This window comes from Jaculus jaculus, chromosome 13, assembly GCF_020740685.1.
Source record: "Jaculus jaculus isolate mJacJac1 chromosome 13, mJacJac1.mat.Y.cur, whole genome shotgun sequence".
Classification (NCBI taxonomy): domain Eukaryota; kingdom Metazoa; phylum Chordata; class Mammalia; order Rodentia; family Dipodidae; genus Jaculus; species Jaculus jaculus.
This window is the reverse complement of record NC_059114.1, coordinates 36,323,604-36,345,188: the sequence shown is the minus strand read 5'-3', so window position 1 is coordinate 36,345,188 and position 21,585 is coordinate 36,323,604. Positions and strand designations below refer to the sequence as shown.

The window sequence follows — 21,585 nt, the reverse complement described above, 5'->3', positions numbered from 1 at the left end:
AGATACATGCAAATTGTAGCATGAATATGGAGGTCAGAGAACAATTGTATGTGTTGGTCAGCACCTTCCTCGTTGTTACAAGCAGGGTCTCTTGTTCTCCACTGTGTATGTAAGTCTATCAGGCCCAGGAACTTTCAAATATTCTCCTGTTTCCACCTTCCATCTTGCCATAGACATGCCAATGTGTCTGACTTTATGTGGATTCTTGGCATCTGAACTCAAGCTCTCATGCTTGTGCAGCAAGCTCTTTTACACACTGAGCCATTTCCTCAGCCCATAATTAACTATTTCATGTGTACATTTTATATCCTCCAAGGTAAGTCTATAATGCTAGCATATGCAAATTTTGTTAATCATATATGAGCTCTACAAATATTTGTTAGTAAATTGATTAGTTCAATTTACTCTTTGGAAACACATTTTGACTTGATAGTTGAATATATAAACAGGAGATATTGTAACTGACCTGAGAAACAACCACCTATAAATCTAGTTTGATGATTTCAATCATAACTAATTGATAACTAATTCAATTTATGTTGAAACTTCCATGATAAATTTGATTTCTTTTAAGCACTCACCTTGGGTAGCAAAGTATTAACCTTCTCATAAAGGTTAATAAATTTATAAATGAATTAGAACTATAGAAGCTAGTTTTTATTCTCCAAATATAAGCCTTCAGCCCTTCTGAAGGAATCATGCAGTGTGAACAGAAGATCAAAATATATTCTAAAGTCTCTAGAATGAATAGGAAGCATCCTATCACAAAGCAATAAATTAAAGTGTATCTCAGTTATAAAAAAATTTACCATAGCCAGGCATAGTGCTGTATATCTTTAGTCCCAGCACTCAGGAGGCAGATGTAAGAAGACAGCCATGAGTTTGAGGCCACCCTGAGACTACATAGTTGATTCCAGGTCAACCTGGGATAGAGTGAGACCCTACCTCAAGGAAACAACCAAAAAAATTTTATCAAAGGCTAATATACCAATGAAAATATTTAACTGTACTATTCTAATGAGGATGATGTTTTCAAGCTGTTAGACAAAAAGTAGTTAGCAACTTTTCCTTAACAATATATTTAAACAGCACATTTAAACAATACTTTATATATGTTCTTCATACAATTTTCTTCTAATATCACTTTTATAGCTTTTGAATTATTTTATACCTAGACTCTGCTAAGAAATATCACATTTTTTCTCCAAGTTAACCATACAATGGCAGTAATTTTAATATAGACATTTGACATCATGCCCAAGAAACTTGCTGAGAAAGAAAAATCTCATGAAGCTTACTGCCTGCATTCTGGCACAATTACAAATAAAATTCTTAAAGCAGATGATCAATCACTTTCTATAAAAGTTTCCAGACTCTGTAGTTAGAAACCCATTACAAAATGGAGCCAGTCATATAGCTACAGGGGTAGAAGTATTGGACGCTGACCAACTAGGAGACTCTTTTCAAAAGATGTTAATGCTGGGACAAGCTAGCAGAGTTCCTAAGAAGCAGTCAAATGCATATGTGGGACACATTGGAAGACTTTTTTACTTTTTTATTTTTATTTTTTGGTTTTTCGAGGTAGGGTCTCACTCTGTCTCAGGCTGACCTGGATTTAACTGACTAGTCTCAGGGTGGCCTCAAACTCACAACGATCCTCCTACCTCTGCTTCCTGAGTGCTGGGAGTAAAGGTGTGCGCCACCATGCCCGGCCATTGGAAGATTTTCATGACAGAAGTATGCACTGCTCCATCTGGCTATCCACATGAATGTTCACATGTACAATGAAAAGTTATTATATCTTGTATTCTTAATCTTAGTTTCTCCCAAAGGAAATTGGAGCCCACTGGCCATATTTTGGGTTCCAAAAATATAACAGTAAACAAAGTCCCATGTAAAACCATAAGCTTACCTGAAAAAAAAAAATACTGTAGTCTCACAGTTTTCTTTTTTTCTGATAAAATAATCCTAGTTTATTTATTCTCACTAATAAGGCCAGGTCCTATCACCACACCTGACTACAGTGAGTTCTCTAAGCCACGAGATATCATGAGGTGCCTCTGTTCCCACTATACCAACTTTACTCATAAAACCACATGCAAATAAAAATTCAGCAGGAAAGAAATACAAAAGTGCCAAATTACCTGCTTTTATTTTACAAAACAAGCTCAACTATATTATCTTTTTGAAGTCTGCTGTAAATACAACTGAAATATTAATTTCTTAAGTCAAAAGTTACCATTAAAGATTGAATACAAAATGTGTTATAATTTTTTTGAAACGACATGGAAGACCAGTCCCTGTTTTCTTGCCCTAGTTTATATATCTGTCTTAATTTAGGCATGTGGTATCAAGAGTTCACTGTTGTGGATCCATTTAATGCATGACATTCTATGAGAACATTAGATTAAGTCATGAAGAAGCCTTCCAATTAATAAACTAAATAGGACAATGACTATCTGAGAAATTATTCCCTATAAGCCCAATACACATAAAATTTTAAATAGGGAAATATGTGAAACAAAATTTAAGATTATGACAAAAAGAACCTATCATTTCACATTGCATTAGCAATTACAATGATGTTGGAGAAGAGATGGGTGGATACAATTCATGTATGTGATATGTCACATTGCTAATGCACTTTTACCTGTGAGGATCTTTCTGCCTTTAATTCAATGAAATCCATTATCCTAGGTGGTAATGAAGCCCTGTTTGCTAGTCTAGGCATCTTTGGTCTCCGGAGCTGCCTCAAAGCCTTAGCATAATAAAAGGTCAACCGCATCCAACTCAGCATTTAGAAGCTACAATTGCCCCATTTCAGGTACAATCTGCACACGCTCCAGCTTAGCCTTGCTCACTCACTTACATTTCACTGTATGAGCAGCTAATTCAGAAGTGACCAGCCTGAGGATCATGAGAACACAGAGATTTTTCAAAATCATCCTACTTTCCTCGGTAAGGACTTACTGAAGCTGACCAGGAACACAACATTTGAGAGAACTATAAAATGGTGGTGGATACTAAAGGAATGAGCAGCATCAAATATGAGCACTACTATATAGAATGAATGCATCTCACCTTCCAGCTCAACTGTGCTACTTGGGACATTGGGTACAAGCATGAAAAGGTTGGGATTAGAATTCAAGAAAACTGATTTGTTTCAACGTTCATTTGGAAAGATGCTGTATGCAAAATAATGCCATACGCCTCCTCCCTTTCCCAGCAACTGTAAATTTAGGGCCCTCAATATAGTCCACAAACCCAGTGAAAAATACATATATGAGTCAGGCTACGAATTCACATTTAGCTCTATAATACAGATCAAATGATAGGCATCTTCCTAATTGACTGCAATGAAACTAGTGCACAATAATCAGAATAAATCTGACATCAATTGAAATGAAGCCAGCAACTGATAATTCACACAAGAAGCGTAGTTTTTAAAATATGCATTCACTTTCAAGCATACCAGGGCATTTATAACCCATCAAAACGACAGCAAAGCAACCTACCCAGGATATAAATATGCTTCAAAAATGCAACGTACCTGCAAAACAACATGTATGTATAGCATGCATATCTATCGTGTGTGTGTGTGTGTGTGTGTGTGTGTGTGTGTGCGTGTGTGCACTCACAATCAAATGTAGGTGCTGAAAATAAAACTCTGGATCTAACAAATGGTTTTGCAGCAAGAATGCATGAGAATATGAACCAGAATGCCCAATTCTGGGACCACCTTAGCAATGAAGAAATTAAGCACATTCACCTTAAAATCAGGCCAAACAGGTGGAGACACCAAATGTGTTTTTGATGGAAGGCCCAACCCTGTATATGAAATGATTCCTTTCAACAACATCCTTGTTTTATCCTTAGCTATTTTTCCATCCGGTGGTTTTGTTGCTAAGCTTGAAAACAGAAGAATCAAGTGGCTGAGTCATTATTCTGAGCCAGTTTTTGATAAAAATCAGAGCACCATTTTTTTTTAACACAAGCCAATGCCTTCTCACTTCTCTCTTCCCGACAACCTTCCTCTCCCTCCATCCTCATCTGTCTCCATAACCCCCCCCCCCACCGCCCTCCCCTGCTAGTCTGAGAGACGAGTCATTGTTTAAGTCTAGACCACAAATGTATACACAATTAACCAGCTAAATTAAAATGATAGCCATTAAGTCTCCTACTCACCATGCTGAGACCTGGAGACGCTGTTGAAAGGAGGGAGAGATGCAAGCTGGGTCCATTTTCCTTGTGACTGAGTCAGAAGCAGCCCCTGAACCCAACATCAACAGCAGTGGGTACGGGGGATTGTCTTCCCCTGCCTCTCTGGTTGGATCCACCCTTTTAGGCTTGCTAGAGTACCAGCAGCAGAGGTGGCAACAGCAGTAGCATCACTTGGGCCTCCTCCCTCTTGGAGGATGGGGTGAGCTCAGAAACAGCCAGGAACTTGCAGCAGACGCCTCCTCTGGCTCCTCCTCTCCCTCCCCCACCCCCACAGCCCCACCCCTGCTGCGGTAGAGGCAGCCGGCCTGGCAGCTGCTGGTTGTCATGGCAATGACCAATGGTAAGTGGCATGCTAAGGGGGAGGGGATGGGACGCTGCAAGCTGCAGGGGCTGAAGGGGGGGGGGGGAGGGTTCAGCTCTGCCCTTGCCCTCTGAGACGCTCCTGGTCTCTCCCATGCAAGCCTCCAGCACGAGTGAAAAGTCACGGAGAAATAGTAATTAAAGTAGAATCTGAGTTCTTGCTGGAAATATACGAAAGAGCTCAACTCCTTTGCGTTTCCATAGCTTTCAGCTAAAACAAAGAGCTCAACTCCTTTGCATTTCTATAGTTTTCAGATAAGATATATTAACTTTTCTACGAGGAACAAAAAAAACTTTGAAGAAAAATATGTCGTGTGATAGCAGGCTATGATTACTCCAGATGTGCTGGTCTTCCATTCATGATGGTTAAAAGGTAGCTGGACATTACAATAAACCTCGCTCCTTCCTCATTCCCCTGCGTGACTTCCAGTTTTTCAGGTCACTCCATTTCTCAGTTTTCCCAGCTTTCCCTCCGAAGAGTATCTGGCAGTGTTGACACTTCCCTGAAGAAAAGGAAGTTGGAATGGAGGGGACAGGAGCTCCTTAAGAACAGCTAAGGTTCTTAGCAGCACTAGTAGGTGGACAGTTCCAAACCTTTTCCATTTCAGACTCCTTGAGTGTTCATTATGTGCAGCTAATTCCATGCTGTTTCCATGGATGCGTTTAGAGTCCCAAAGCCCTCTGGTAGTCTGGGTAGTAGGTAAGGGAAAGGAAGTAGTCGGCTGCATCTAGTTCTATATGTGTTGTAACTCTGACAATAAATTATAGATGATGCCAGTATTTGCCTCGTTCAGGCAATAGTTGTAGAGATTGATTGAGATAATGCACTAAAAGCACTTGGTGTGTAGTATGTGTACAGTAAATAGTTACTATTATTTGTATGAGTAGGACATTGTAGCTACCAGTAGATCTAAGGGTTTACAGGAAGAATATGGCGCTTAAGATGAGAAAACATTAAATACACGATGGCTGTGAAGATTGATGGAGGTGATAATGATGTCTCTATTAGGTTGTGTGTTCTCTAAAACTCGAAAACTGGAGGACATTGTAAATTTAAATCAGACACTGTAAATTTTGGAGCAGGTAGATAAATCTCCCAAATTTATATGACAAATAACTGGCAATACCATAATTGCAGCTCTCAGAGCCTTTACATTTGTTCCCATGACAATGTCTCTGTCATTCCTCCACAGAATGAAGATACATCCTTTATTCTGAACTCACAGAGGTACTTACAGATTCAAATAAGTTGATATCAATCTCAAATGCTCCAGTTCTGGTTCTAGTATTTACTATAGTTGTGTTTTAAGGCAATTTAGTTAACTTCATCTATGATGTTTAGTTTCTTTTTCTATAAAGTGGAAAGTCACTCAGATAGATGCAGATCCTATGGAGAGAGCTGCCCCAACATACCTCAAAAGGGGCCCAACTGAAACTAAGGACAATTGGTGAAACAAGCAAGGGTGATATTTTCCTGTGAACCAGATACCAGCACAAAGGGGAAGGAGACCAACGCAGAGAAAAATCAACTCCTACCAAATCAGAGAGCCAGAGCCTCAGAGGCCCCCAACACCTCAGCACTGAAGCAGACCAAAAATGAACCCAACATGGCTCAGGGAAATTTTGCGGATGAGGGGGCGGAAAGAATGTCAGAGTCACATGTTGGGTCATGATTTGCAGACACATTTAGCATACCAATAACTGGGGACTAACTCCACAATGCAGGACCCATTTACATCAACAAGGAGGGTCTAATGGGAGGGGGTAGATCATAGATGAGCCTAAACAATGGTACCAAACTGCCTGTATTTGATGGACAAAAAAACTAATAAATCAAATTAAAAAAAAAAAAATATATATATATATATATATACATATATATATATATATATACATACATATGTATATATATACACATATATATATACATATATATGTATATATATATTTATATATGTATATGTATATATATATATATATATTTTAGCAAGAGAAATCAGCATTTAAAAAAAATAAAGTGGAAAGTCACAAACCTCATGAGTCACTGTGGGAACTAAATTGGATGGCTTGCATAAAGCATTACTGCAGTGCCTGTTACACCATAAGTGTTATTCAGCATTGGCCATAATTATTGTTACTCTTCCATAAGTAATAAATACAAACATATAAGAGGATGTTCCCACTGGATAGGTGGCTCTTGGTGCCAGTAGCTGATTCTTGACACAAGTGCAAGTGGTTGAGGAAATGACTGCAGATGCTTCTCAGCACTTGACAAATGTGGTCCTCACTGTGAGAAATCCTACATCCTGCTTTGGGAAGCACACGACCCTTGTCTCCTGCCAGAGCCTCAGCTGTCCAGCTCAGCCCACACACATTTTCAAATGCCCACCAGCAAGTTTAGTTGTGCTTGCACAGAAATGAAAAGCACTGGTGTTGCTTCCTTTTGTCTCTGCATTTCAACCTCTACTTTCTCATCAGAGGTGCTCTCTCAAGAGAGCAGATAAAGAAGTTGAGGCTAGAAGAGCTCAGAAGCGCTAGGTGACAAATTGGTGACAGTCCCTCCTGTGGGTGGAACCCTTCACTTGCAGCTGTAATAGATATGACACTGGCTTCCCAGATGCTCCAAGAGTTAACTGGAAGAAGGACAAGTTTTGTGTCCAGTTTGAACAATTCCCCCATTGAATTGAATTGAATTGAAATTCCATTTCAATTCTACTCTCTCTTTCTCTTTTTTTAAACCTATATACACAAAATATTGTCATTATTTGATAAATTTGCTTTGAATGGAGATATGAATATATATATTTATTTATTTTCAAAACCCCTACCACATTTTTGGTGACAAACATTGTGGTCTTTTGGATAAACTGAATTTCTCCAGGAATTGCTTTCCATACTAATAGTGACCAGTGTTTACTGCTTCTGGGACCTTACCAACTTTGACTTCTGAAGCTTTGAGAAGTCAGAATAATGCAGGGTGTGGGTCTTGGTTCCAAAGAAGCATTAAAATTTCAGAAGTACTGGGGAAGATTGCTAAGTGGTTACATGTGCTTCCTGACCAAGCATGAGGAAGGCAGAGACAACGTGAGTTCAAATTCCCATCAACTACATCAAACAGTTAGGGATAACCACCTCTACGTATAATCTCAGTCACATAGGAGAGCAGAGAAATGGTTGCTGGACCTTCTGGGAAGTGAGGTGGGGTCAAGTTCTCGAACCAGTGAGAGATAACTTGCTCAAACAAAGACAGATGGAAGTAATGGGTGAAGATACCCAACTTTCCAGCCTGCCTAGCCCACCACAAAGAAGCTCATGGGCTGCTACAAGGGCATATTCATGTGCACACACCACACACACATGCCCACACACAGTACACAAGAAAAATTCTCAGGAGAAACCACATACCGGGAGTAAGCTGCATTGTTTAGTCCAGTCTTTACTGATTGTTTTCTGTGTGACCACAGGCAATTGTTCTTAAGGTCCAGCTTTGTAAGTGACAAGTATAAGCAATCAGCCATCTTGTGGCAAAGGATAAATAGTAGTAGTTATTATTATTATGAATATAATTTTAATAAGGACAGTACATATAGCACCTTTTTCAGGATGTATTCAAAATATGCAGAGTACTTTGGATTATTCTAAAAATATTTGTGATGACTGGTTTATGGACCTCCTCTCACCCACTTCTAATTTGTGGCCTGGGGACCATATCTTCTTTCAATCCTATAGTGCTCATCTGTGAAGGAGCTAGGACAATGATCTTTGCCTAAATGGAAATTAAGTGGATGTTTGTAAAGACCTGAGCACATATCTGGCACATCAAAGTGTCTGTGAAGTTCAGCTGTGTGATTATGCAATTATCTTCCCCATATCTGAATCTTCTCTGTAGCTGTTGGAAGCCCAGGCTTTGGTTTCAGGCCCACATGCTTATGGAAAACTTCCTCAATATACCCACATAGGTTTCCCAAATTATCCCTTAGGTACTAAAGCAGCTGAGTACTCATGTACCTCTGAGACTTGCCAGGTGTGGGCGGTGAGTTAGAAAGGAGTAGTTGTAAAGTAGAGCTCATAGATTTCATGTTGTCCCACATTTATGAGCCAGATTTCTTTACATTCTGTATTTACTTTTTACTGTTATTCATTTTCTTTATTACAATTTATCCAAAGTGTAAAATTGAGAGACTGGCGCTTGCCAACACTTCCATGTAAGAAAAATACACAATGAAATAGTTCAAGGTTGTGTGTGTATGTGTGTGTGTGTGTGTGTGTGTGCGTGTGTGTTAAGAAACAAAATTTTTGATGGAAATATATCTGTTCTCTGTCCCACTGCCTTCTTCAGACACTGATATTTAACATGCTCTTGGCCCCAAATACTGTTTCAGCTGTAGTGTCAGAAGTGATTGTTCTGAAGGAGTGGATTTGATTCTGAATGAAAATATAGGCAGAAACACAGGGACAGTCCCAGAGATTGCAGTAAAATGTTAGGAAAGCAGCTGTTCTTGCTTTAAGTCTCTCAAACTTCCTCAAAATCCTTCTCTTTTCTCTGTGTCAATTTCTCCTAGTAAATATCTTAATACTTAAAATAGGTTCAATCTGTCTCGCAAAAATCTGTAAATCTTATATCTATAAATCTTATTCTTATTGAAGTATCCTTCTCAAAAGTGATAAGATTAAGACCCTCGGGCAAAATCAAAATAAATATATACATAATATTAAATAGTTAATTAATTAATAGATGTTAAAACTGGTCCAAAGAGAGCAATGGAGGAGCTAGGTCTCTCTCTCTCTGCGTATGTATCTATGTATTATATATATAATGAATATGTAGCAAACAACAGAGAGGGCATAAGAGGCTTTCCTGTTACTTTTGAAATCTCCATACTGAGACCATAAGATAAAACACAGTTTGCAAGATTATCTTCATGACCTTGATTCAACTAAGCCAATGGTCAACCTCCTAAATAGGTCACAACATCCAGTTTATACAGGATATTAAGACTACAATGATCTGAGTAAATCAGAGAAATGCAATTTTCAACTTTTATACTGATTCACCTTGGTCTTGGCAATTGTTTTAGCATCACCTCCTGAATCACACACAACATGCCTGCTGATGGGTGTTGGCATTCATGTTTCTCTCATGTCTTCACGTTTTGCAGCTGTGTTTATGGCAGAGAGCTAAATAGTCCAGAACTACAAACAAAAATAAAAATGAAGATAATGGTTCCAGGATGTCTAGGGTATGGGACCCTGAGCTAGTCTTGTTTGAGTCATACTGGAGGAATCAGGTGTGAAAATCGACGATCCATGCTATTCAACATTAGAGTCCAAGTAATGCAACTCTATGACTCTTCTGAAAGAAAGGGAAATTTTTCCTCACCTCACTAAAAGTGCTTTACATTTGGGAAAAGAGTTTCCTTATCCCTGGATGCATAAAGCAGAGGTTTGATTGAATTAATTTACCTTGAGAGAAACCGCTCAGCATTTCAGCTTAAGGCAGTGGTGGCCAAGGCCACAAATCACAAGGTGGTATACAGTATACATTTATGAGGTGTGTCTAAAAGCAATAAAGTCTATGTAGATATGGCACTGATTTAGAGATGTCCTAATCTACAGAGGCCAGGATCTGCTGCACTGATTCTGAGCCTCCTAAAATAACCTCTTTTTGACCTTTAGAGAAATACTGAGGCAGATAATGTATGATGTAGTCTGGGAATAGATTCAGCAAGGCTCATCCTGCCACTATGACCAGTCAGGGATCACTCATTTGTGTATCAAGTTAGGATTTGGGATAGTGTGATGGTTACACAACAAATACTTATTTTTAAGTTCCTACACCACGCTATTGTATCTTTTCAGTATCTAGGTAAAATAAGTGTGTGATGTAGAAACACAATATAGTGCCACTCTACATCTCAGTCATTTATCTGACTTTCAATGCCTCATTGCCTCCACAGCAGAATTCAGAAAAATGGTAGAAAATGAAAATTCTCTTACTCATACAATTTTCTCATGCTTGAATTTCTTGTTATTCTCAGTGTGTGTCTTCATGAAAATAAATATCTTGAAAGAATAGGCAAAGAAAAAAAATTGATTCAAGAATTGTGTGTGGGGCTAGAGAGATGGCTTAGTGGTTAAGCGCTTGCCTGTGAAACCTAAGGACCCTGTTTCTAGGCTTGATTCCCCAGGACCAGGTTAGTCAGATGTACAAGGGGACACACTCGTCTGGAGTTCATTTGCAGTGGCCGGAGGCCCTGGTGCGTCCATTCTTTCCTCTCTCTCTCTCTCTGCTTCTTTCTCTCTCTGTCTGTGGCTGTCAAATAAGTAAATAAAAATAAAACAAAAAATTTTAAGAAAAGAATTGTGTGTGTGCATTCATTTGTGCATGTATGTGTGTGTGCATGTGTGTGTGCCTGCATGCATGTGTGTGTAAATGTGCGCGTATGTGCACATGTGTTCATGAGTGTGTGTGTGTGTGTGTCTGTCACAGAGCTCCATGGCTTTGAGCTCAGAACTTTGTGTTCCTTCTATACAACAAAACTGTACCTCTGAGGATCCTGCCACTTCAGTGCCCCTGCCTCTTCTTAGGCAGACTGACACTATGGTTACTGTTTTCTACAGAATTGCGGCTGTGCTTCTGGGAAATGCATAAAATCAATAGATTTCATACCACTGAAGATCCGTTAAGGGTCACATACAATATCCTAACTGCAGCAAGATTAAGATTCTTACATTGTAATACAGAAAACTGACCAAGTCCTTTTCCAGAGCCTTCGTTATGGTAATAAAGTATTAGTGACAGAGTTTAACACTGTGCTTGGGTCACACTCTTGTCTCCTGCAGGGACTCAGATGTAAGAAAGCCCTAACCAGTGAACTTATTCTTCCCTTCCAAACATTCACATTATACTTGATGAGGTTTTCAAGGTCATTTCCTCAGGAGCAAGTTAACACTGAGTGAGAAAAAAACTCACTTAAAAAAATATTTTTTTTGCATCTGTAAGCAGCTCAGTTTTCAAGATTTCCTCTCCCCCTACCCCTCACCCCATGATCACTGAATGACTGGAAACTCGTAAATGTCCTTGCCTGTTTCACATAGAATCTCAGAAAGCTTTAATATGCCTTTTTAATATGGAGCAATTTTAAAAACTAAGAGCCAAAGGAGATAGAGTTTCATGCAGATTCCTCTGTAATGCCTGAGATGTTCTGATCTTTATAATTGAGAGTAAGTTTTTATTCCTTTTGTGTTATATTAGGATAGCTAAGGACTAGCTAGTTTGACTAACTATTGATATTAAAATAGACTGTTAAGGCTGGAGAAATGGTCTAGCCTTTAAGGCACTTGCCTGCAAAACCAAAGTACCCAAGTTTGATTCCTCAGTGCTTACATAAGCCAGATGCACAAAGTGATGCATGCGTCTGGAGTTCGTTTGCAGTGGCTGAAGACCCTGGCATGCCATTCTCCCTCCCTCCCCCTCTCTCTCATAGATTGTGAATGTAAGAAATGGAGGATGGAAAAGGGTTCTGTGGCTCTCTGGTGTTTGGAAATGACAAGGCTTTGGACTCATGAATTCATACCAGATGTGGTTGTCTTCACAAGACCTGCCAGTCAACATTCTGTTATAGGTAGGGGAGCAATCTGAGATACCAACACTATCCCTAATGAACTAATAACAATGAAAGATTTCTAGGGAGTCTAGGGAGGAGGAGTCATTCTCTTTTATGACACATCCACTCCACTAGAAAAGGACAAAAAAAAAAGGAATACTGCGAGACTGAGGGGGATAAGAGAGATTAACATAGGGCACTTCTGACCAAAATCTAATATATATGTACTAAAATGCTGAAAAACAAATAAAAATGTAGAAAGTTGATTTTAAATCAGAGGGAATGGAGCTTTTAATATTTTCTTCATATTTAGTTTTTAGGCTGCTTTTCCATTTTTGTTTTGTATTGTTTTTTGAGTTAGTGTCTCCCTGTGTTGCTCACCCTACCTTTGACCTTACTGTTGGCCCACAGAACCTGTCTAATTCTCTTGCCTATGTCTTCTATGTGCTGGTATTATATGTGTCTGCTACCCTATATAGCACTCTCCATTTTTTAATAATCATTTGTCCCTAAAGACCTTATATCCTAATGATTTCAAAAGGAGGAAAACAATTTTATATCATACAAAATCTTAATTTCCCAGAATTTTTTAGAGAGAAATAGATCTGACCTCATATAATGGTCTATATTTGTTTTATATACCTTCTCTGTAGGAGATATTTTAATGCTCCAGAACCATGCTTCAACTATGAGGATTGGAGAGAATATTTTATGCAACTGTGGCCTCTGTGATCTAAATTGTAATCACTCAAAAGCCTAGTCTTTAAAATGAGTTATATAGTAATAATTGTTTTTAGTATCATGAGATGAATATTAGAGTGAAAATTAATTGTCATTTTTGAATCTCAGTCCCTCAGAGCAACCTGAGAAAGAAGTATAATAGGATTTTAGGAATAAATTCTATGTGATTAAAAGAAAGGAGCATCATACTCAGAAGACTAACATCTCTTGTGCTTACTCTTCCTTCCTTTCTTTCTTCCCTCCTTCCTCTCTTTCTTTCATTTACCACACTGAGTATTAAACCTAAGACCTCACACATGCTAGGCAAGTACTTTTGCAAATTCTTGGGGTCTCCACTGTAACCTATGGTTCATCTTCACAGTTTCAAGTAATAACCTTATAGGGCCTCTTTGCAGGGACTTTAACCTGCCTCATATGGCCCAGCCTCAGCCGCTCCCTGGAACTATTTCTTGCATCTTCATGCTTCTAAAATCAGTACCAGTGAGTGATACCACCTCTCCCCCACCCCCCTTTTTTTTTTCCAGGAGTAGATGAAGCCTGACTTCTAGGAGCAGGAAACTATGTGAACGTCCTTCCTCCGGGCTCCCTCCTTTCAAAATAATCAGCACTCCTCCTATCAGCCCAATGAATGAAGAGCAGCTGAGCCATCCTCAATGGTCTGCTAAACAATTGCAGTTGAGGTGTCTGTAGTTTCTGGGCCTGTGACCTGAAATCATATTTCTTCCTTGCCAATTTCTATACTTGTTTTATTGCTCTGCTCTGCATTGCCCTCCACCAAGCACAACAATGAATTATCTTAAAATTTAACCTTGTTCAAGTTCTCAAGACACAGGCAGAATACAGTGAGCATCCTTGTCACAATATCACTTAAATTACTTCTAGCCTGGTTCCCAACAAAGTCCTTTATTTCCCTCTAAAACCTCATAAGGAAAGCCTGCTCAGGCCACATCTCTGTGCATTTGTTCTTTCATTAAACTCTGCTTATAACAATGTAAAGCTTCTTTAGTTCAAAGTTCCAAGTTTTTCCATATTAGTCCTACCAGCCAGTTTCCAGAGACTAAAACACACATGGTTAGCCTTATTATAATAATGGCATCATTTCATTGTACCAATTTTCTATAGCATTTACTTTCTTATTGCAGGAACAAAATAAGTAATTGGAAATATCTTATGAAAACAATGGGTTTATTTCCGTATTATAATTTCAAAGAGAATTTTATAGTGGTGGGGAAAGCAATGCAGTAGCAGACAGGCAGATATTATATCTCCATATCAGTAGGGAGAAAGTAAAAAGAGTGAGGTGAGTTTAGCAAGTGGAGCTGGGATATAACATCCCGAGGCTAGCCCCCAGTAACATGCCTCCACCAGCATGACTCCACCTACAAAGCTTCTGCCACACAAAGATTAAGTAGGAGGCTTAATTGCAAATACATCAGGTGATGGGGGACATTTACATTCAAACCAATACATAGTCATAGATATATACAGATTGTTTGTGAATGCAAACTGATAGTGAGATGAAAAGGAGAAAGAAAAATAAACAACTCAGAAGGACTAGAAGTAATGTTACACCATTATTCAGTTCATAATTTATTAAAAGAAAAGAACAGTGATCCAAAGAAGTTGCATGAATATAAGAAGGACCTGAAATATCTTGGTGTGTCAAACATACAAAGGATGATGGGAGTCCTTCCAACATCAGTGAAACTCCCTCAACATGACTTGTAACAAAATCTGAGGAAGATTAATCATCAAAATGATAGCATTAATAGAATTGAATCCATATAATAAAAGTAGAGTCCACAATTCAATCCTTTACCAAGGTCTAAATAGATAAAATTAGTAAGGGGGAAATTAAGTTTGTATGTTTTTAGAATGCAAATTAATAACTGAAAAGTGTAATGATAATTCATTTTATATTCTTATAAATTATAATTTACAAAACAATATGATACTTGTAAGCATGGATCATTAAGAAATTCTAAAGATAATGGACCTGGGTGTTGTGGCACATGCCTTTAATCTCAGCTTTTAGGAGGCAGAGGTAGGAGGATTGCTATGAGTTCAAGGCCACCCTAAGATTCCATAGTAGAATTCCAGGTTAGCCTGGGCTAGAGTGACACCCTACCTAGAAAAAAAAAAAAAGAAAGAAATTCTAAAGATAATGGGTAAAAGTTTGTTTGCTCAGAGATTATTTACTGACTCTCAAACTATCTTCCCATAAAGATTTTTTTTTTTACTAATTACAATAGTAGCTACAATAAATATCTCTTTAGTCAAGTAACCAGAATTAATATTACAGCTAAAAAGAAAAAAAATGTGGATGGTGAGATTGCTCAGTAGTTAAAGGCATTTGTTTGCAATCTCTGATGGTCCAGGTTCAATTACCCAGTATCTACATAAATGCAGGTGCCCAAAGTGACACATGCATTTAGAGTTGTGGCAGGAGGTCTTGGTATGCCCATGTTTCTCTCCCTCTCTCTCTCTCTCTCTCTCTCTCTCTCTCTCTCTCTCTCTCTCTCTCTATCGCAATCTTCAGAACTGTTAATGTAGTACAACATCAAGTAGAACTGAGAAAATTGTTTAGTTTAAAGGAACTAGAGTAAGGATAATTAAATGTAATGGGATCTTAGATGAGATCCTGAAAAAGCAAACAAAATTCCAACCTGCTTTATAGGTCATTAATGACTAAGTGAAAATATTTGAATAAGAAATTAAATATATCAGTGTCAATTTCCTTATTTTGATAAATGAACTCTTCTTATAAAAGATATTCTCTTTGCTTTTATGTAGCATATATTGAAATGCATAGCATAAACCCTGTAATATTAGTAACTCCCCCATGTTCTCCCTTTCTTCCCTTTCTTTATTCTTCTGTTCTTCACACCTCTTTATTTCTCTTATTCCTCTTCCCTCCTTATTCACTCTTATTTCTCCTCTGCCTCCTCCTTTTCCTCTTCTGCTCTCTTTCCTTATTTATCTGTGTTTCAGAGACCCATATTGCTTTGTGTGAATAGAGAAATCTACCAATAGTAGAATAATCTGGCTGTAGGAACAGAAAGTTCTGTATAAAGCTGTGAAGGTGAGCTTCAAGTTGCAGTGGAGACTTCAGGATGTTACAGAAGCCAGGACCATGGGACATCTGTAAGAATAACTGTGTACTCAGGGAATTTCTGACCCATTAGATGCTTCAAACAGCATAGTTGGAAGGGTAGAACTACCCAAGGCTTTTGAACCCATATGATTTGATCATGATTCTTAGATACTGGACACAGAGCTGCAGTATGTGCTGTTTTCCCTGTTGGGTGTTAGTTTGATCATTTCTAGCTATGTCACCATTCTCCCTTTTGGAAATGGGAATGCTTACACCGTACCATTACATGCTTTGATTATGTAAATTTTGATCTTACAAGGCTCTCACTTAAGTGACTGCCTTAACTCAGAATCTTAGATGAGACTTTTTACTTTGGAATTTTGAACAATGTTGGGATTAGTAAAGCCTATCGCGAGTTTTACTTTGGACTTAATGCATTTTGCACGTGACAAGGTCATGGTGTCTAAGGTGGTCAGGGGCAGAATGCTGTGGTTTGAATATATAAGGACGCCTACAACTTCATGTGTTTGAATACTTAGTCCTGAGTTGGTAGTGATATTTTGAAAGACTGTGGGGCCTTTTGGAAGTGGGATCACTCCAGGAAGACCCTTGAGGTTATATCTAGAACCCTTGTGCAGTTCTTTTTCTCTCTACTTCCTTGTGGCTGGTGTGATGATATAACACTGGATTTCTCTTCTTGTAATAATTTCCTTACCATACTAGACTCTACCCTTTGGAACTGTAAGCCAAATAAAACCCCTTTTCTTCCTAGCTAATCCTGATTGGGTATTTTGTCCCAGTAATGAGAAAATAACCAATACATCTGTACTACCCAAAGATTTGTCTAGTAGAAAACTTTTTGGCAGAATTTTGCATGTGAATTCATGTAAGAATAGTTTTAACATCTTATATGTTTCTTTATAAATATTGGCTTCTTTCTTCTATTTATTATCTTTGTTTACTTACAAAATAATGAATTCATGATGACATTTCATACATGTACATTTCCTCATACTTAGTGCTGCAAGTGCTTAAAAGACAGTATTCTACACAACTCTGGATTGATTTATTGGTTGAACATTTCTGACTCTATCCAAGCCTACCTTTGTAGAGGAAGTAGGAAAAATAGTGTGTCGATTAATCAGATCCATTCAAAAATCAGATTCCACAATTGTTTCAACAAAGAGCATCTAAACTATGCTGTCATTTTTTCAAACAACTGAAAAAGAGGTGAGGAACACAAACGGAAGCAAGCACGAATATTGGTTGAACAAGGGAAGATGCTGGAATTATTAAACTTAGAATCTTGGATAACAGGCCCCAGACATGAAATTTGAGCCTCTTAGAAATCTGTGTTTTTCAGCTATTCTTGATAGCTCTGACTCAAACCTATGAGAACACTGGTTGGTTTGTGTAGTTGTCTCTGAAGGCACAAGATGAACATGATCCTGCAAGGGCTGGTAAAATTGCAATGTGGATCATCTCCTACTACAGGGTGGAATTGCAGATGCCTGGATGAAGACTTGTGGCTAAGTGATGCTTTCAGGAGCCTTTAGACAGAAAGCAAGTGGAAAAGAACAAGGCACTCTCTAGCATCTTTTATTGGCAACTGGCTGGCTGCCAATTAGCAGTGGAGTTTGTGTTTTCTCTGTCTCAGCATAGAAAGTCAGTGTATTTAGGGGTGGATATGGAATTGAGAAACATTGCCTTACATTCTTACAGACAGTTAGAAGAACTCTTTAAGAGGGGCCTTCATGACTTGATGACTTGGTTTTGAATAGGAACTTCATGCTGTTTCCCAGACAGACAGGCCTCCAACTTATGTTTTCCCAAAATTCCCAGGGGTATTTACATAAGGAGGACATTTCTATTCTTTCAGAAAAAAGATTTTACTCTTACAGTTTGAAATTTCTATAAAATTCTCAAAAACTCTTTAATAACAATAGTACTGGGGTCCACAATTGGAAATCAACTATGAATTCCTTCTCCAAACACGAACACTAAGCATGATTTAACTGTCATTTCTCAACTTTATTAGATAACTTACATTGCAGGAGTGTCTGTCCTTTCTAAGAGCATAACCACATTACTTTGACCTTAATCTTAAGAAATGAGTTGCCACTTTTTACAGACTTTATCTTCTGAAAGAATATTAAGTTGTAGATAAATGAACTTCAGAATTCTCTCTCTCTCTCTCTCTCTCTCTCTCTCTCTCTCTCTCTCTCTCACACACACACACACACACACACACACACACACACACACACACACACATTTTGGGGCATGTATATGTGTGGGGTATGTATGTATGTGACCATAAGAGTACATGTGTGCCAGGGGTCAATGCTGGGAGTCTTCTTCAAGTGCTTTCTGCTTATTCTTTGAAACAGAGTCCATTTACAGAGTTCACCAACTCAGCTAGACTAGCTAGGCATTGAACTCCAAGGATTCCTCGTCTCTGCCTCCTCAGTGCTGGGATTGCAGGTACATGCCACATATTTGGCTTTGATGAGGGTGCTGGGGATCAGGACTCATGTCCTCCTACTAGCAATGCAATCATTTTACCCACTGACATATCTCCTCAACCTTTCAACTTAGGGAACTGGAAATAAGCTTTCACAGGTCTAGTCTATGATCAAGTTTAGTGATGTAGAATTCAGGAAAAATGCTGTTTCATGTTGCATCTTTAATAGTAGCTGTAGTTGCTTGGATTTGGGTCTTCTATTCTCTGTCATTTATCTCTGTGTCTGTTTATTTATTTATTTTTTGCCAGTGCCACAATGTTTTAGTAACAAGTGTGGCTTTGGGCTTTGTAGTATATCTTGAAGTCAGGTACCTCTAGTTGTATTTCTTTTTTTGACATTTTTGGTTGTCTGAGTTGGCCTGCTGTTCCTAACTATGAATTTTTAGGCTATTTTTCTATCTCTGTGAAGAATATTGCTAGAGTTTTTTTATTGAAATTGCATTGAATCTCTACAGTGCTTTAGGTAGGATGGCCATTTTCACAATGATAATGCTTCCATTCCACGAGCATGGGAGGTCTTTCCACCTTTTCATGTCCTCCTCAGCTTCCTCCTCCAGTGTTCTTATGCTTTCATTACATAGGTCTTTCACTCCCTTGGATAGCAATATTTCAAAGCATTTACTTTTTGTGGCTATTTAAAATGGGATAGTGTCACTTACCTCTTTCTCCATTAGTTTACTTTGGAGTATAGGAAGGTTATTGATTTATGTGCATTTACTTTCTATCCCTGCCAAGTTATTCAAAGCATTTTTATCATCTTTAGAAGTTTTTGTTAGAGTCTTTTGGATCACACATGTATACAGTTATATCATCTGAAAATAGGGATACTTTGAGTTTTTCCTTAACTATTTGTGTCCCTTTTATTTGTTTTCATGTCTTGTTGCATTAGATAATACTTCAAGTACTATGTTAAAAGCAATGGTTAGAATAGAGTCTCATGTCTTGCTCCAGACCCTAATGGGAGCACCTCGAGTTTTTTCCCCATTTAGTATGATTTGGACTTAGGTACATTATCAATAACCTTTATTATGTTGATATATGGTCCCTCCATCCCTACTCTCTCCAGTGTTTTAATCATGAAGAGGTATTGTATTTTTGCAAAAGCCTTTTCTGCATCTATTGAAGTAATCAAGTGATTCTTAAATGTAAGTTTATTTATGTAGTGAAATAAATTTTTGATTTCTATATGTTGAATCATCCCTGTGTCCCTGTGATGAAACCTATTTGATCTAGGTGGATGATGCTTTTGATATGTTCTTGAATTTGGTTTGTGAGAATTTTATTGAGAATTTTTAATCTACTATCATCACCATGTATGTATGATATATATATATATATATATATATATATATATATATATATATATATATACACACACACACACATATATATACATACACATGTACATTTTTTTTAAAAGTTTTGTTCTACCCCTGACTGGTTTAGGAATGAGAGTAATGCTAGTTTCACAGAAGGAGTTTGGGAGCATTCCTTCTTTTTCAGTTCTGCAAAATAATTTCAGAAGTGGTTGTAGTTATTTCTTGATCTCTCTCTCTCTCTGTGTGTGTGTGTGTGTGTGTTGAGGTAGGGTCTAACTCTAGCCTATGCTGATCTAAAATTCACTATGCAGTCTCAGGTGGCCTTGAAGTCACAGCAATCCTCCTACCTCTACCTCTTGAGTGCTGGGATTAAAGGTGTGTACCACCATACTGAGCTTAGTTTTAATTCATGAATGAAGGTTTGTTAGTACTCAGTAATGAATCCATCTAGGCCTAGAATTTTCTTAAAAGTAGTCTTTTGTTGTTATTGTTCCAGATTGTGAACAAGGCATGAAACAGCTTTGGCCACCTATCAGGCATCAAGCTAGGATGAACAAAGGGCTTTCATCTAGTCTGCCCCTGACTAATATAACACCATCAATAAAGTGTTAACTCTGCCCATTGTCAGGGCATGGAAGTTTTTTTTTTTTATTTTTAACCACTTTTTTCAATTTTGTTAGAATGAACAGGTTTCTTTTTTATTTTTTATTTGAGAGTGCAGACAGAGAGAGAAACAGGCAGAGAGAGAGAGAGGATAGGCACGCCAAGGCCTCCAGCTACTAAAAACGACTCCAGATGCATGCGCCCCCTTGTGCATCTGGCTAACCTTGGTCCTGGGGAATCGAGCCTCAAACAGGGTCCTTAGGCTTCACAGGCAAGCGCTTAACCGCTAAGCCATCTCTCCAACCCATAAACAGGTTTCTTAAGGAAGTCTATCTGTTCTGGATTTAGTTTTGGAAGGTGATATGAGTCAAGGAATTCATCTATTTCTTCCAGGTTTTCTAATTTTTGTGGAATGCATATTTTGGATATATGACCTGAAAATTCTTCTAATTTCATTAGCATCAGTTGTGATATCTTCACCTTCATTCTAGCCTTGTTGATTTGAGTATTTTCTTTTTTTATTACCTTTGATCAATTTGGAAATAGTTCATCAATCTTGTTTGTTTATTTCAAAGAACCAGCTCTTTGTTTAATCAGTTTTAAAAAATTATTTATTTATTTGAAAACGAGAGGGAGAAGAAAGAGGCAGAGTGAAAGAGAGAGAAGAGGGGGAAAGACCAGGGCCTCTAGCCATTGCAAACAAACTTCAGATGCATGTGTTACCTTGTGCATCTTGCTTATGTGGGTACTGGGGAATCAAACCTGGGACTTTAGGCTTTGCAGAGAAGCACCTTAACTGCTAAATCATTGCTCCAGCCCTCAATACTTTTTTTTTAATTTTTTTAAATTTATTTGAGAGAGACAGACAGAAAGAGGCAAAGAGAGAAAGAGAGAGAATGGCCATGCCAGGGCCTCCAGCCACTGTAAACGAACTCCAGATGCGTGCACCCCCTTGTGCATCTGGTTAACGTGGGTCATGGGGAATAGAGCCTCGAACCAGGGTCCTTAGGCTTCACAGGCAAGCGCTTAACTTCTAAGCCATCTCTCCAGCCCATTTTTTTTTATTAATTAGAAAATTTGTATAGACACTTTTTGTGTTGGTGCCATCATTTCCTT

The 21,585-nt window shown here is 38.2% G+C and overlaps 1 protein-coding gene and 1 non-coding gene across 4 annotated transcripts in view; both read right to left on the bottom strand.

Moving 5' to 3' along the window:
- The window catches only part of Jakmip2 (janus kinase and microtubule interacting protein 2), a 248,800-nt gene extending 244,329 nt beyond the window's left edge, over positions 1-4,471 (bottom strand). For all 3 annotated transcript variants that reach the window (XM_004664740.3, XM_045132489.1, XM_045132490.1), the window contains exon 1: positions 4,186-4,471. The gene's annotated coding sequence lies outside the window, so the exon portion shown is untranslated. The remainder of the gene's footprint in view (positions 1-4,185) is intronic.
- A 15,890-nt stretch (positions 4,472-20,361) lies between these two features.
- On the bottom strand, positions 20,362-20,498 carry LOC123454395. Its single transcript, XR_006633360.1, has one exon. It is a non-coding gene; the product is annotated as a small nucleolar RNA SNORA48 (small nucleolar RNA).
- Positions 20,499-21,585: the final 1,087 nt, after the last annotated feature.